At 44.1% G+C, this 13,951-nt stretch overlaps 1 protein-coding gene across 1 annotated transcript in view; it reads right to left on the bottom strand.

Annotated features, from left to right (window-relative positions):
* PAK3 (p21 (RAC1) activated kinase 3) overlaps nt 1-13,395 on the bottom strand; it is a 411,616-nt gene extending 398,221 nt beyond the window's left edge. The window contains exon 1 of the mRNA XM_079765689.1: nt 13,243-13,395. The gene's annotated coding sequence lies outside the window, so the exon portion shown is untranslated. The remainder of the gene's footprint in view (nt 1-13,242) is intronic.
* Nucleotides 13,396-13,951: the final 556 nt, after the last annotated feature.

Here is a 13,951-nt window from a genome sequence, read left to right as displayed (position 1 = left end):
TAACTTGGGTATAAGAATCCAAAATGGTGATCTAGGGCTTTTCCACCACACTCCTGGGGAAAAAAAACAAAGGTCCACTGCTGGAGGGCTAAGAAATGTCATAACCTGCCCTACACGGTTTGGCTCAGTGGATAATGCCTAGGTTTGCCAACTGCAGTGTCCAGGTTAGATTCTGATCAAGGGCATGTACCTAAGTTGCAGGCTCCTCCCTGGCTGGGGCCCAGGTCAGGGCTCATGCAGGAGGCAACCAATCAAAGTATTCCTCTCACTTTGATGTTTCTCTCTGTCTTTCCCTTTCTCTTTCACATTCTCTAAAAGTCAATGGAAACATACTCAGGTGAGGATAAAAAAAAAAAAAAGAAATGTCATATCCTATGAAAGACACATCTTTAAAATGCCTAAAGAAAGTTGTCATTTTTTCTTGGTGAAGGGACTGGAGTTTGTGTTGATGAAAACACCTTGGTGGCTGTGGTGACTGGCAGTGGCTCCAGCAGCGAGGTGATGGGGCTGGTGCCTTTCCCTGATCAGCCCGATTGTCTCTCACAAAGGGAGGCCAGACTGCCATAAGAAGTGGGCCTAAGCCATCAGTAGGACATCCCCTGAGGGCTCCCAGTATGTGAGAGGGGGCAGGCTTGGCTGAGGAGACCTCTCCCCCAGTGCACGAATTTCGTGCACCGGGCCCCTAGTGGTTAAAGAAAAACAAATCAGTGATATGGCAAAGGGAGGGACTGGTAGGTGGGGAGAAGGTCTTTAAAGTGTGATGTGTTAGGGAGAGGTTAGGGCATAAAAATTGGGGTGTTCACCCTAGCTGGTGTGGCTCAATGGATAGAGTGTCAGCCTGAAGACTGAAAGGTCCCAGGTTCAATTCTGGTCAAGGGCACATGCCTGCCTGGGTTGTGGGTTTGATTCCTAGTAGGGTATGTGCAGTAGGCAGCTGATCAATGATTCTCATCATTGATGTTTCTATCTCTCTGTCCTTCTCCCTTCCTCTCTGAAATCAATATATATATATTTTTTTCTTTTTTTTAATTGAGTTATTGAAATACCATGAAATAAGTAAAGCCACTGCAACATAGTGTGTTTAATGAAGGGAAGTGAAACAGAGTAAAGTTTAAAAAAAAAATCAAAGGAGGCATAGAAACTTCAAACAGGATTCAAAGAACTTGGGCAGAAAGGGTGAGAGTTCTGGACACCACTTTGTCCTTTCTTAGAAATGTTTCTACTAAATATTGAATGCTAAAGGGCCTGAAATATGTTCACTATTGAATAACTGGTCAGTTTGTTCACCTAGCCCAGTGGTCGGCAAATCGCGGCTCACGAGCCACATGCGGTTCTTTGGCCCCTTGAGTGTGGCTCTTCCACAAAATACCACGTACCCTAATTAAGTTAATAACAATGTACCTACCTATATAGTTTAAGTTTTAAAAATTTGGCTCTCAAAAGAAGTTTCAATCGTTGTACTGTTGATATTTGGCTCTGTTGACTAATGAGTTTGCCGACCACTGACCTAGCCTTTCTCTTATTAAAAGAACACTCTCCTCTCCACTTACCTCTGCAAAAACCAGCTCCAGGGTACTAGGTAAAAAACCAGCCTCTCAAATGTGGTCTCATATCATAAGTGTCTAAGCCAGAGCTACTGGAGACTTTACCACTTCAGAAAATGGTTTCATTCCTTCAGGTCAGAAAGCCCAGGGGGTCTTGCCTACTGAAAGTCACCACGGGTGGGTGTGTTACAGCCTTCTGTAAATCATCTAAGGAGTTGGTTAACAGATTTCTTGGGTCCACTCTTGCAGTCTCCAGATTCAGTTGGTTGAGGTGGGTATTCAAACATATTTTTTTAAAGTGATCCCAAGTGATTCTGTCACAAAGCAAGCTTTGATTTTGGAGACAAGTATGTTTTGTTGAAATGGAAAGCACTACAGTATAATCTATTCCTAAATCTGTCCTCATTCTATACATGAGAGGTCTTGGGCTCCGAGACATTTAAGCATTTGTTCAAGGTCACACAGCTAATTAGTAGCAAAACCAGAACTGGAACCCAGGTCTTCTGTCTCTCAATTCACTGTAAGCTCCATTTACCAAATCGCTTTACCTCTTAATGAGATTTTCCTTTCTAGTTTAAGTATGGAGGCAGATGTCCCTCCTGGTTCTAATCAGAGTTAAAAAACAATGCTACCTTTGTGGAACAATTCATTAGAAAACCAAACATCACAATCTCCGATTGTACTAAAAGCACCAAACATAGTTTTAAAAAGAAAATATGGTCTTTCCCTTTATAACCATGTATAAGGAGAAATGTACCACATGATTTCTGTGTATTGACCATATTTGTGGCTATAATGTTTCAGTTTTAAATTATTCAGTATTGAAGAAGAGACACCCTAGCTTAAAGATTGGACATTCATTAGCATAACAACCAAAGCCTTTTTTTTCAAGGTAGCAAAGATTAGTAATTATATTATCTGGCTACCAGTTCCTCTGTGAAATATCCTCATTCTAGTCTAAAACTTTAAAGAAAACAAAACCCAAATATTAGATAGACTCTAAAGCCATGCTATCTAATAAAGAGGGAATATGCTAATTGACCCTCACACCATCACAAATATGGTGGCACCCACTACCAATAAGAAGGGAATATGCTAATTGATTGACCCACCCTCAAAGATAGTGGTGCCCAGAGCCAATAAGGAAGGAATATGCTAATTGACTGACCCACCCTCAAAGATGGTGGCACCCACAGCCAATAAGAAGGGAATATGCTAATTGACTACCACACCCTCAAAGATGGTGGCACCCACAGCCACAAGATGGCGGCGCCCAGTCCCCTCAGCCCTGCCAGGGCAGCAAGCATGCAGCAAGGCCAGACCCGCCCCCAAGTGGGCTCGGCCGCTCAATACACCTGCCTCTGGAGTCCCCCAGTCCCGTCATTCCCCCAGCCACCCAGGGCTGGCCTGAGGTGTGGGCAACCCTCAGATGTCGGCTGCCCAGCCTTGCAGGGCCAGCCTGAGGTGCAGGCAAGCCTCACAGCTGCCCAGGGCTGCCCGAGGCTCAGGTAACCAGCGACGCCTGAGGTTTGTGCTGCCGGCAGTGGCAGCAGCAGAGGTGTGATGGGGCATCGCCTTCCCCTGATTGCTGGGTTGCCTCCTGCCCCTGAGGGCTCCCAGACTGTGAGAGGGGGCAGGCCAGGCTGAGGGACCCCTCCAGTGCATGGATTTTCATGCACTGGGCCTCTAGTTTGCCAAATACAAAAATTTTGAGGTAAGTGGAAAACCACAAATCATAATTGTCAATAGTTCAAATAATCCAAATTATTCCTTTGGGTACAATAATCCACCCATCTTCTGATAGCTTATAGGCATCCCAGGGGTGGGCTGTGTAAGTACCAAACTAGGTAAAGTGAACAATGGGTAAGTACAAAGGGCATTCTGAAATCTCTCACATGAACAAGCTACATTTAAAAGGCACCTATATCCATCCCTAGGGAAGAGAATTTGCCAAATTTTTAGCTAACAAGTGTTGGGGTGGGGGCTATTTCAGGAGTATTTTCCTGAAATGTCCAACTCTCAGAGCATTTCTTCTTTTCACATGTGTCTGTAAAATGGATAACAACTGTCACCACTCTTTCATGCTTCCTCCACTGTTCTGCATCCCCAGGGGATTTTAAGGTTGCTGCTGATTCTCTTCAGACAAAGGTAGTTCCTAAACCACACAAAAGACAACTCCGATTTCCATCTTCTCCTTATCCACAGACCCTACTCTTGGCCTAAAGCAAACACTAAATTCCCCTTGACCATATCTGGATGTTAGCAGAAAAGAGATACAAGAATCCCAGGCAGAGTGAGGGGAAAAACTACCCCTATACCTGTTTGCTACTATTCCCTTTGCAGAGGGTGACATCACTGTTTATTTCTGTTACAATAACATCTCATGGGAGAGCCTCAAACTCATCTTCTTTGCAGGAAGTCAAGTAGGATAGAAACTGACTTCTACTCAAAACTCAGCTTCTGGAAAATTCTGGAACAAATCTAGCTGATCTCAGAGGTCAATGAAGATGCATCAGTAGCTTTATCCCAAAAGATATCCCATGTCTTACATGGTATATCTCTAAAGTTAGTTTGCCATTGTCTGCTGCAGTGGCTGCTGCCAGCAGAAATTACCCTAAATGACCATTCAATTCACAGTGAATTTAGAGGGATTTGATGTTGGAAAATGCTTTTGACACAGTTCTAGTTGGATATGAATTTAAAAGCTTATTTGCTTAAATAGTTGAAGGTAAAGCATGTATTACATGTGTTTTATGTGCAATTAGGGATTTCTGTTCCAATCCTTTTGTGGTGTCAAGTATGAATTCCTGCCTCACACTTGATTTAAGAAACAAAAGCTGAAATTTAAGAAGATATTGAGAAGAGGAGCAGGATGTACTTTTATATACTTTGATTGGAATGTAAATTGGTAAAAACACATTAGAGAGCAATTGGGCAATATCTAGAAAAAAAAATAACTGAACAAATGCAGTCCTATGAATTTATGTTAAGGAAATAATTAGCCAAATTCATATTATATACTCCAAGGCTGTTCACCGTGGCATTGAGTGCTCATAAAGGCATACATTGACAATTATGATTTTTTAAAAATTTCAGACATTTCTGTACAATGAAAGACACTAAAATCAAAATTAAAAGATAAATAATAAACTGCTTAATACTTTTGCAACATAGATAACAGTTAAGTAGGTACTATCTGAAATACATAAAGTGATCCCAGTTCTCAAAACAAGAAATAACAACTCAATAGAAAAACAGGCAAAGAATATGAAATGGCAACACAGAAGAAGACATACAAATGGCCAATAAGCACATGAAAAGATGTTCAGCCCCACTAATATTCAAAAAGTGTAAATAAAAAGGAGATTTTTTTCAGTTATCATATTGTCAAAGATTAAAAAGCTTAATAATATATGAAATTGGAGAGGAAGATCATGGAGAAATGGCCATTGTTGGTGAGAATGTAAGTTGCTGTAGTCTTCTTGTGGGGGTCTATAAAAATCAAAGATGGGCAAACCAAACTCTGAACCACCAATTTTGCTACTGTGAATTTATACTACACAAACACTTGCAAAAGTATGCAGAGATGCATGTAAAAGGAGGTATGTTGCACCAATATTTAGTAATTTTAATAATTAGAAATAATGTAAAAATTCATCAATAAAGTTTGGACTAAAGAAATTTTGTCACAATTGTATGTGTACTGTGCAACTATTTTTTTCAAATTAAATAACCAGATGTATACTGGCAGAAAAAGACCTTCTGACATAGTTAAATGAAAATCAATGTTGTAGAACAGTATGTGAAGCATTGGTCACTCCTTTTATTATTCTATTAGAGGCCCAGTGCACAAAATTCATGCACAGGGGGTAGGGGCAGGGTGTCCCTCAGCCCAGCCTACACCCTCTCCAATCTGGGACCCCTCGAGGGATTGGGCCTAAATGGGCAGTCGGACATCCCTCTCACAACCCAGGACTGCTGGCTCCCAACTGCTCGCCTGCCTGCCTTCCTGATTGCCCCTAACCACTGCTCCCCTGCCAGCCTGTTTGCCCCCAACTTCCCTCCTCTGCCGGCCTGGTCACCCCTAACTGCCCTCCCCTGCAGGGTTGATCACCTCCAACTGCCCTCCCTTGCAGGCCTGGTCCCTCCCAACTGCCCTCCCCTGCTGGCCATCTTGTGGTGGCCATCTTGTGTCCACATAGGGGCAGGATCTTTGACCACATGGGGGCAGCCATATTGTGTGTTGGAGTGATGGTCAATCTGCATATCACTCTTTTATTAGATAGGATAGAGGCCTGGTACACGTGTAGGGGCCAGCTGGTTTGCCCTGAAGGGTGTCCCGGATCAGGGTGGGGGTTCCCTTGGGGCGTGGGACGGCCTGAGCGAGGGGCATGTGGTGGTTTGCAGGCCAGGCACGCCCCCTGGCAACCCAAGCAGAGGCCCTGGTAACTGGAATTTATTTACCTTCTACAATTGAAACTTTGTAGCCTGGAGCGGAGCCAAGCCTCCTGCTTGCTCTATGGCCGGCAGCCATTTCTTTAGGGGTTTATGTATCTTCTATAATTGGAACTTTGTAGCCTTAAGTGGAGGCCTGGGCCAGCCAGGGTGTGCAGAAAGCTTTGCTTCTTCCATTTCCAGGGGCAACCCTAGCCTTCCCCTCTTTCCAGCTCCGTGGCTGCCGCCATTTTTGTTTGAATTTGTTTACCTTCTATAATTGAAACTTTGTAGCCTTGAGTGGAGGCTTAGGCTGGCAAGGGCAGGCGGAAAGCTTGGCTTCCTCCATTGCCTGGGAAACCCAAGCCTCCCTCCTGCTCTCTGTGGCTGTAGCCATCTTGGTTGGGTTTATTTGCATACTCGCTCTGATTGGCTGATGGGCGTGGCTGGTGGGCATGGCTGGTGGGTATAGCGGAGTGATGGTTAATTTGAATATTACTCTTTTATTAGGTAGGATGAATATGAATATATGAATATTCATAAAACATGCACAAAATGATACATACCAAACTGTGAACATAGTGGGGGATCACTGGCAGAGAGTCTCAGAACATTGTACTTCATATTTCTATTTTTACAAGCATAAGCATATATTATTTTGATTATGAAAATGCTTTTTTTAAATGAGAAATGAGGCAAACTGTGCCGTTCCCCCACAATGTTCAGCTCCCACTCTCAGCCTCTAAAAATGTCCTCTTCAAGGACATGGTGTTCCAGCATCTAAGACAATTTCTAATACCCAAAACCATGAGCTGTTGCTGTTTAGAACTTGAACTAGGAGAAGGAATGCTGGAAAGATGTAGAAGGTTGTCAAATTTTTAGAAGAGTTTCATCTTATGCAATTACTAGAGGCCTGGTGCATGAAATCCGTGCACTGGGTGGGGGGGATGTCCTTCAGCCCAGCCTGCAACCTCTCCAATCTGTGGAATCAGGCCTAAACCAGCAGTTGGACATCCCTCTCACAATCCAGGATTGCTGGCTCCCAACCACTCATCTGCCTGCCAGCCTGATCACCCCCTAACCACTCCCCTGTCAGCCTGATCAATGCCTAACTGCTATCCTGCCAGCCCGATTGCCCCCAACTGCCCTCCCCTGCCAGCCTGGTCACCCCTAACTGCCCTCCCCTGCTGGCCTGGTCACCCCCAACTTCCCTCCCCTGCAGGCCTGCTTGCTCCTAACTGCCCTCCTCTGCCAGCCTGGTCACCCCCAACTACCCTCCCCTGCAGGACCACCTCCAACTGCCCTCCCCTGCTGGCCTGGTGGCCCCTAACTGCCCTCCCTTATTGGCCTGATCACCCACAACTACCCACCCCTGCCGGCCATCTTGTGGTGGCCATCTTTGACCACATGGGGGTGGCCATCTTGTGCAAGTGTGTGAGGGTCAATTTGCATATTACCTCTTTATTATATGCAATTATGGTATGATTGACACCCTCTGTAGAATGATCTTTTTCTCACATCCATCCAAATATCCCATCTTTCTTCTGCCATCCTCATATCCCCTCATCTCTTTCATAGGTTGGGAGAAGGGGACATGGCTAAGTGATTTTCAATTCCTTTTCTGTTTTCATCTATAGTTCAGGACTCAATCCCACTCTTTGATCCTAAAGAAATTCCACCCTAACTCTTCCTCCCCCAATCTATTTGGCACAAGGCTCATTCCAGTATTTCAAATATCATCCAAGTTAAGGTTGACAATCCCAGCTCTGAGAATCTTAGGGAGCATCTATAAGTGACCCTAAGCTGTGTACCAACACCAAGAGCCAGCAGAGTAGGAGCCATAGTTGGCCCTAAAATTACATGCACATGTTAGTGGATGTGAGCCTTTCTTAATGTAGTGTATCAGTAGCTTTCACTGGATTTTCAAGGTCCTTGGTCCACAGAAAATTTAATAACCACCAAGGTAGAGGGAGTTGGATGATTGATTTACCCACTGAATCTCTAGACAGAACACCCAGACTCCAAGTTTCCTGCTGGCAGTTTGGCTTGGTGACTCAGACAACCATATACTCAAGAAGAATGGAGTGTGTGGAGGGGAACCATAGCGTTTTAGGGTTTTGCTAGAAACCTGTCCATCTGATCAAGCTGCCACATAGACTCGACACAATTCAGGCATGGTCATGCCCTCCAAGTCCCGCTGAATGAGCCCATCCATACTCCCCTGAACTACACAAGAAGGTAGGTTTAGTAGAAAGAGCATTATGAGGCAGCAGATAATAGCAGGTATCAGTTTTAAGCTTTAGCATCACTTCTTTCCTGTCATGTGGTAGCTATGTGACCTTAGGCAATTCACTTCACTTCTTCATTTTCTTCATCCAAATACATGATTTGCACCAGGTAAACTTCAAAAGACGCTTTCAGCTCTACTATTCTATGACTCTCCTCCACTGGACAGGAATTTCCATAAACTTTTCAGAACAGAGAATAACTTCACTCACTTTTTAGTGTCACAATCTTAAAATCATACAGTTTTCTCTGTGGCTAGTCTAAATCTTTCCTACTGCAAATGAAGCTTGCTGCTTTCATGCAGAGAATGGCTGGCCCATGTGCAGAGCACTGTAGAACTAATAACTCTAATACCTGTACATCAGTCTCTATGCCAAACCCAGTTTGTAAGGATTATTCTCAAGAACTCCATTCTTTTTTTAAAAGGCACCTTGTAAAGAATAAAGGTTGAGGGAATTAATGAAGAGTCAAGGGAAACAGGAAGGGTCATTAGCACATGAGTGCTTTTTATTTTGTCTTTAAAGTTCCTTAAAGATGACCACCCCTTCCTATTGGCAAAATGAACCCCAAAATTGTGCTCAAGAAACCTCTTCTGCAAACCAGGCTCCAGCCCAAATAGGGCATGGGGCCACTGGAGATGAACCCTGTAGCAGCTAGCTTTCAGGATGGACTTTTAGAACTGCTTCTGAAAGAAAATGAATCTGAAAGATAAAAGCAACTTCCCAACTAAATTTAATTCCCACCTCTGGGGTTCTCTGGTCAGTAGGGGGTGCTCTGATTGATGGGATTTTTCTTGAGGCTGTACTGATGATACTTCTGGACCAGGAAATTAAAGGCCACACTGAAATTTTCAGGATGTGTAAGGAAATAAGCCCAGAGAACTGAGTCACCCAAGGTTGAATGAGGATAGGTCTTTCTAATCAAAGCAGAGCAGAGAACTGAGGCAGTCTGTCCAAGAACCCAGCAGAAAAACAGGATTTTAGCCTGAATTATTAGAATAATTGCCTTAATTCTTCACTTCCCTTTCATAATAACTTTGAGTTTACATAGAGCCTTTCTTCTAAAGAGCTCAAAATACTTGCAGAGATAGTATCTTAGTTGTCATCACACCATCACAGTTGGTGAGAGCAATGATTATTATCAGCCTGTTTAACACATGGAGGAAGGAAAGCCTGGAGGGGTGAAGCAGAGTCATCAAGTTTACGCAGAAAGATACTGCCAGCCTCTGAACTCAGCAGGAATTTCTCTTGCCAATCATTGCCCAAAGAATGTTATTCTCCACACCAGTCCAAACAAATGCTTGTAGGAACACCAAGTTCTGTGGGCCAATACATCTCTGAAATATTGCATATTCTATTCCCCTGAAGAGTCACAATTTACATTAGCTAGTAACGACTTTTAGAAGCCCTGCATAAAATAAACATGTTTCTGTTTAAGAATCTCTAAATTAAACTTGACCACAAAACTGTGTGTGTGTGTGTGTGTGTGTGTGTGTGTGTGTGTGTGTGTGTGTAACACTTAAAATCCTGTGGAGCCCACATTGAGAAGCACTGGTCTGTCCACTAGATCAGTGGTCGGCAAACCACAGCTCTCGAGCCACATGCTGCTCTTTGGCTCCTTGAGTGTGGCTCTTCCACAAAATACCATGTGCGGGAGCGCACATACAGTGCGATTGAATCTTTGTGGCCCATGCGCAGAAGTCGGTTTTCGGCCTGGGCTAGTCTATTTTGAAGAAGTGGCGTTAGAACACTCTAGGGGCCAAAGAGCCGCATGTGGCTCTCGAGCCGCGGTTTGCCGACCACTGCACTAGACTGATCTAAGTATCAGCATAGCAAACAGATGAATTCTATTCCAGTCCAAGCTGTGAGAATGTTTCTTAGAAATATTGTCTGATACCTTGTGGTACTGACAGCCAGTAAACAAAGGGCCTTGGTGCACCCAAGGACCCCAGGCAATCATTTCCCCTGCAGTAGGGCATTGGCCAGAGTAGGGAGGAAGTTAATTCAAGCTCACCTAATTCTGCTGGAATTTCTTTCAAACAGGACCCAAGGCTATTTTTGGTATTCATTTAAGGGAGGAGGTGCTTAAGATGCTGGTGTAAACCCTCAGAGCTTATGCTCTTAAATCCATCTCCTAGGTTCATTTCCAGTGCCACTCATCAATCCATGCAATCAGCTACAAAACAACAAAGGAGGAGACTCAGAATGTGTCCCTGTTCTGGCTTAATCATATGAGTATTATAGTACTCATCATATATCTATTTCAAAACTAAAATACAGCACACAATCTTGTGCTATCATTAATTACCAGTGACACTACTAAAAGTACCTAAAATGAAAAAATCCCTGGAGACCTTGTGCTGGTTCGTTTGTATTTTATATACAATTCAAATGATAAAGGAACACACATGGATTTAATATTCATTACTATTATTTTCATGTTTCATTACAATATTTATTATTAAACATTCACACCATGAGGGAAAATGCCTCTATTAAAATTGGTTACTTTTGTACAAACTGTAATACAGGTATACTTTTTTTTTTTTTTTTTTTGGTATACAACCCATTGGCTATATGAAAAATCCTGTGTAAATGTATTCTGGGGATAAAAAATTCACTGTCAAGGTCAGATAGGCACTGTTATTTAAGATGATATGATTATAAATCCTTTTGTAAAGCAACAAACTCTGCAATGTGAATACTGTCCATCAAGTTCATTTGCCTTGTAAATCCATACTTACACATACCATATTTGCTCAAATCAAAACACACTAATATTAATAAATGAGCTAGACATTTCTTAAGATGGGGATGTGTTCTGATCCTTATAAATCTGCAATACTGGCTCTTTTTGTTTTTTAAGTTAAGTTAATTTCTAAAATTGAATTTATTGGGGTGACATTGATTAATAAAATTATAAATTTATATAGGTTTCAGGTGTACAGTTCTATAACACATCATCTGTATACTGTACTATGTGTTCACCACTTCAAGTGTCTTTATATCACCATTTATCCCCCCTATACCCTCCTCTACTTCCCCCCACCCAATAGTGGCTCCTTTTGTATTCACAATTAATCACCATCCCAGTCCAGAGATATTCATTCTGAATTGGTTGAGAATGTGACAGTAACACTTCTGAGGACGTCCTAAAGTCTTATTTAATGATGATTCCTCTGCCTTTAGACATGCTGTCCCTTCAACTTAGCCACCTGGTGAATTAATTCCTCAAAACTCACCCAAATGCCTCTTCCCCAGTGAAGCCTTTATTGATCATACCCCTGACCCCCAGCCAGGCATCCCTCTCTGTGCTCTCTCACAGTACCCTGCCTGTCCCTTGTCATACTCTCCTATAATTATATGTTTACACAATCTATCTTGCCTACCAGACTGTGCACTCTCTAAGAGCTGAGAAGATGTTTTATTCATTTCCATACTTCCAATACTTAAAATTATTATGAGCACATAGCGGTATTTAATAAATGTTGGTTGTTTGAATGATCACTATCCTTAACTGTTTTTTTAGGACCTTGAAAAAGCAATGCTTTATTAAAACCACAGAAAAAGTCAGAGAGGGTTTAGCAGTTTCATTCAGTTTTTATTGATCTCTTTTTTCTTTAATTTAAGAAATAATGGCCATACCAATTCACACCTTATGGTTCAAGAAGAAAAAAACACAACCTCTAATCCAAATTCACAACTAATGCAAAGCTGCATTTAGTATGTTCCTTTTACTCCAAACATACATCTCTACATCCTAGCCCACCACTAGCATCACTGCATTAAAGAAGAAATGAGGGCCCTGGCCTGTGTGGCTCGGCTGGTTGAGTATCTTCCCATGCACTGAGAGGTTGCCAGTTTGATTCCTGGTCAGGGAACATGCCATGTTGTGGGATCTATCCTCAGTGTGTGTGTGGGGGGGGGGGGATGCTGTGAGGCAGTTGATGAATGATAGTTGTCTCTCATCGATGTTTCTCTCTCTCCCTCTCCCTTCCCCTCTCTCTCTCAAATCAATAAAAACATATTTTAAAAAAGAAATGAGGATCCACTGATTAAAAGAGGGTGGTGGTTATTGCAGGTTTCACTGTAAGAGCTTTGGATGCTCACTGGCTGAGGGAAACCTTCTAAGAAAGTTGGGCATCTTTGGGGGAACAATAACGATGTCTATTAAGACTTGGTCAATCTGACTAGAAATGTCCACATCCATAATATTCTAAATAAGAGCCCCAGCTGGGGGTATTTCCGTCACATTGGAAGGGCAGAACAGGTTGGAATTGATCCACCTGCATATTACTGCAATCTGACTTGGCATGGGATGATACCCAAGGACATGTAATGCCAAGAGTAGCCCAGCCCCATGGAGCACGTACACACACTCCCACACACACACACATACACTCACTGAATCCCACACAAAATGCTCATGATATCCGCGGCACACACCACTGCATTCTTGTGTGCCCTGTCACAAAGAGGGAGTGCCACCTCACATCCTCTCACTTCCCTAGTCTGCCTAGCCCACACCCCACACCACCATCAGACCGCAGCCTAGCATTGAACTGTAAGCTGGTGAGGACTGGTTTTTGTTGTATGTAACAAAGCCCCATGCACCCAGGTACCCCGCTGGATGACTCCATCTATCGCTCCCCGCCCCCATCATAAGCTTCAAGAACAAGAGAAAGCTCAGCTCTGAGAAGTGGATGCGAGGGGGCTGGGGCTCAAAGAAAGAGAGCTTTAAGGGTGGGCGGGGAGCAGGAGTCTGGGCAGCTTTGGTGTTTTCTCGCCTTGAAGCAAGAGGAACAGCGAACGGGCAAAGGGATCCAGCGCCTTTTCACCCCATCGCACCCCATCAATTCATTGAAAAAGACCAAAACCTCATAAAATAATTTACCTTCCCGTCTGCTCCGTGCCCTCCCAGGGGCTCTTGGAGCCACAGGCGCTCCAACAGCCCGCAACAAAGCGTCCCCCATACAGACCTGTTCCAGCCTCTTCGTGGCTACAGCGAGGGGGAGCCACTGCTGAGGGTTCTTCCCTATGTCGCCAAGCAGGAGGCGCTGGCTGGGAGGAGGAACAGGAACTGGGGGAAGAAGGAGGATGAGGGGATAGGAGACACAGCAGCAGAGGCAGAGGCGGCGGCGGCGGCGGCGGCGGCGGCTGCGGCGGGGCGGCAGTAGAAGGAGGAGGAGGAGGAGGAAACGGAGAGGGAGGAGGAGGAGGCTGCTTCTGTGGCAGCTGCTGAGGATTCTCTGGCGTGAGGCAGGGCTGGGTGCACTGGGCGTGGGCTCACGTGCGCCCCATGGCCGGGGGATGCGCACGCGTCTGGGTGTGAAAGAACATCTGGGTATATTTTGACTATGATTTTCACAATTCCGACCTAGACTGAACTTGTGGTTCCTGCAGCCAAGCGGAAGTGAAACCCTTTCAGTCTCTCAAGCTAGACTGTGCCTGCATGGGGATGGGGGTTGTAGGTGAGGCAGCGAAGGCAGGGAGAAGGGGATCTGTACCAAAGCTCCAGGCCTGCCATTAACATCCACACTCCTTCCCTCAATCTTCTTTCTGGGCACTGGTAGCTTGCAACTGCACATATCTCTGGAAAGGCTATAGCCAAGGAGAATAGAAGGAGACCAAGGACAGTCACTATCACCATCACATTGTATTGCGTGAATGAGTGCTGCCTGGACTACC

Source organism: Cnephaeus nilssonii (genome assembly GCF_951640355.1).
Source record: "Cnephaeus nilssonii genome assembly, chromosome: X".
Taxonomy (NCBI): domain Eukaryota; kingdom Metazoa; phylum Chordata; class Mammalia; order Chiroptera; family Vespertilionidae; genus Cnephaeus; species Cnephaeus nilssonii.
This window is presented reverse-complemented; position numbering and strand designations above follow the sequence as displayed.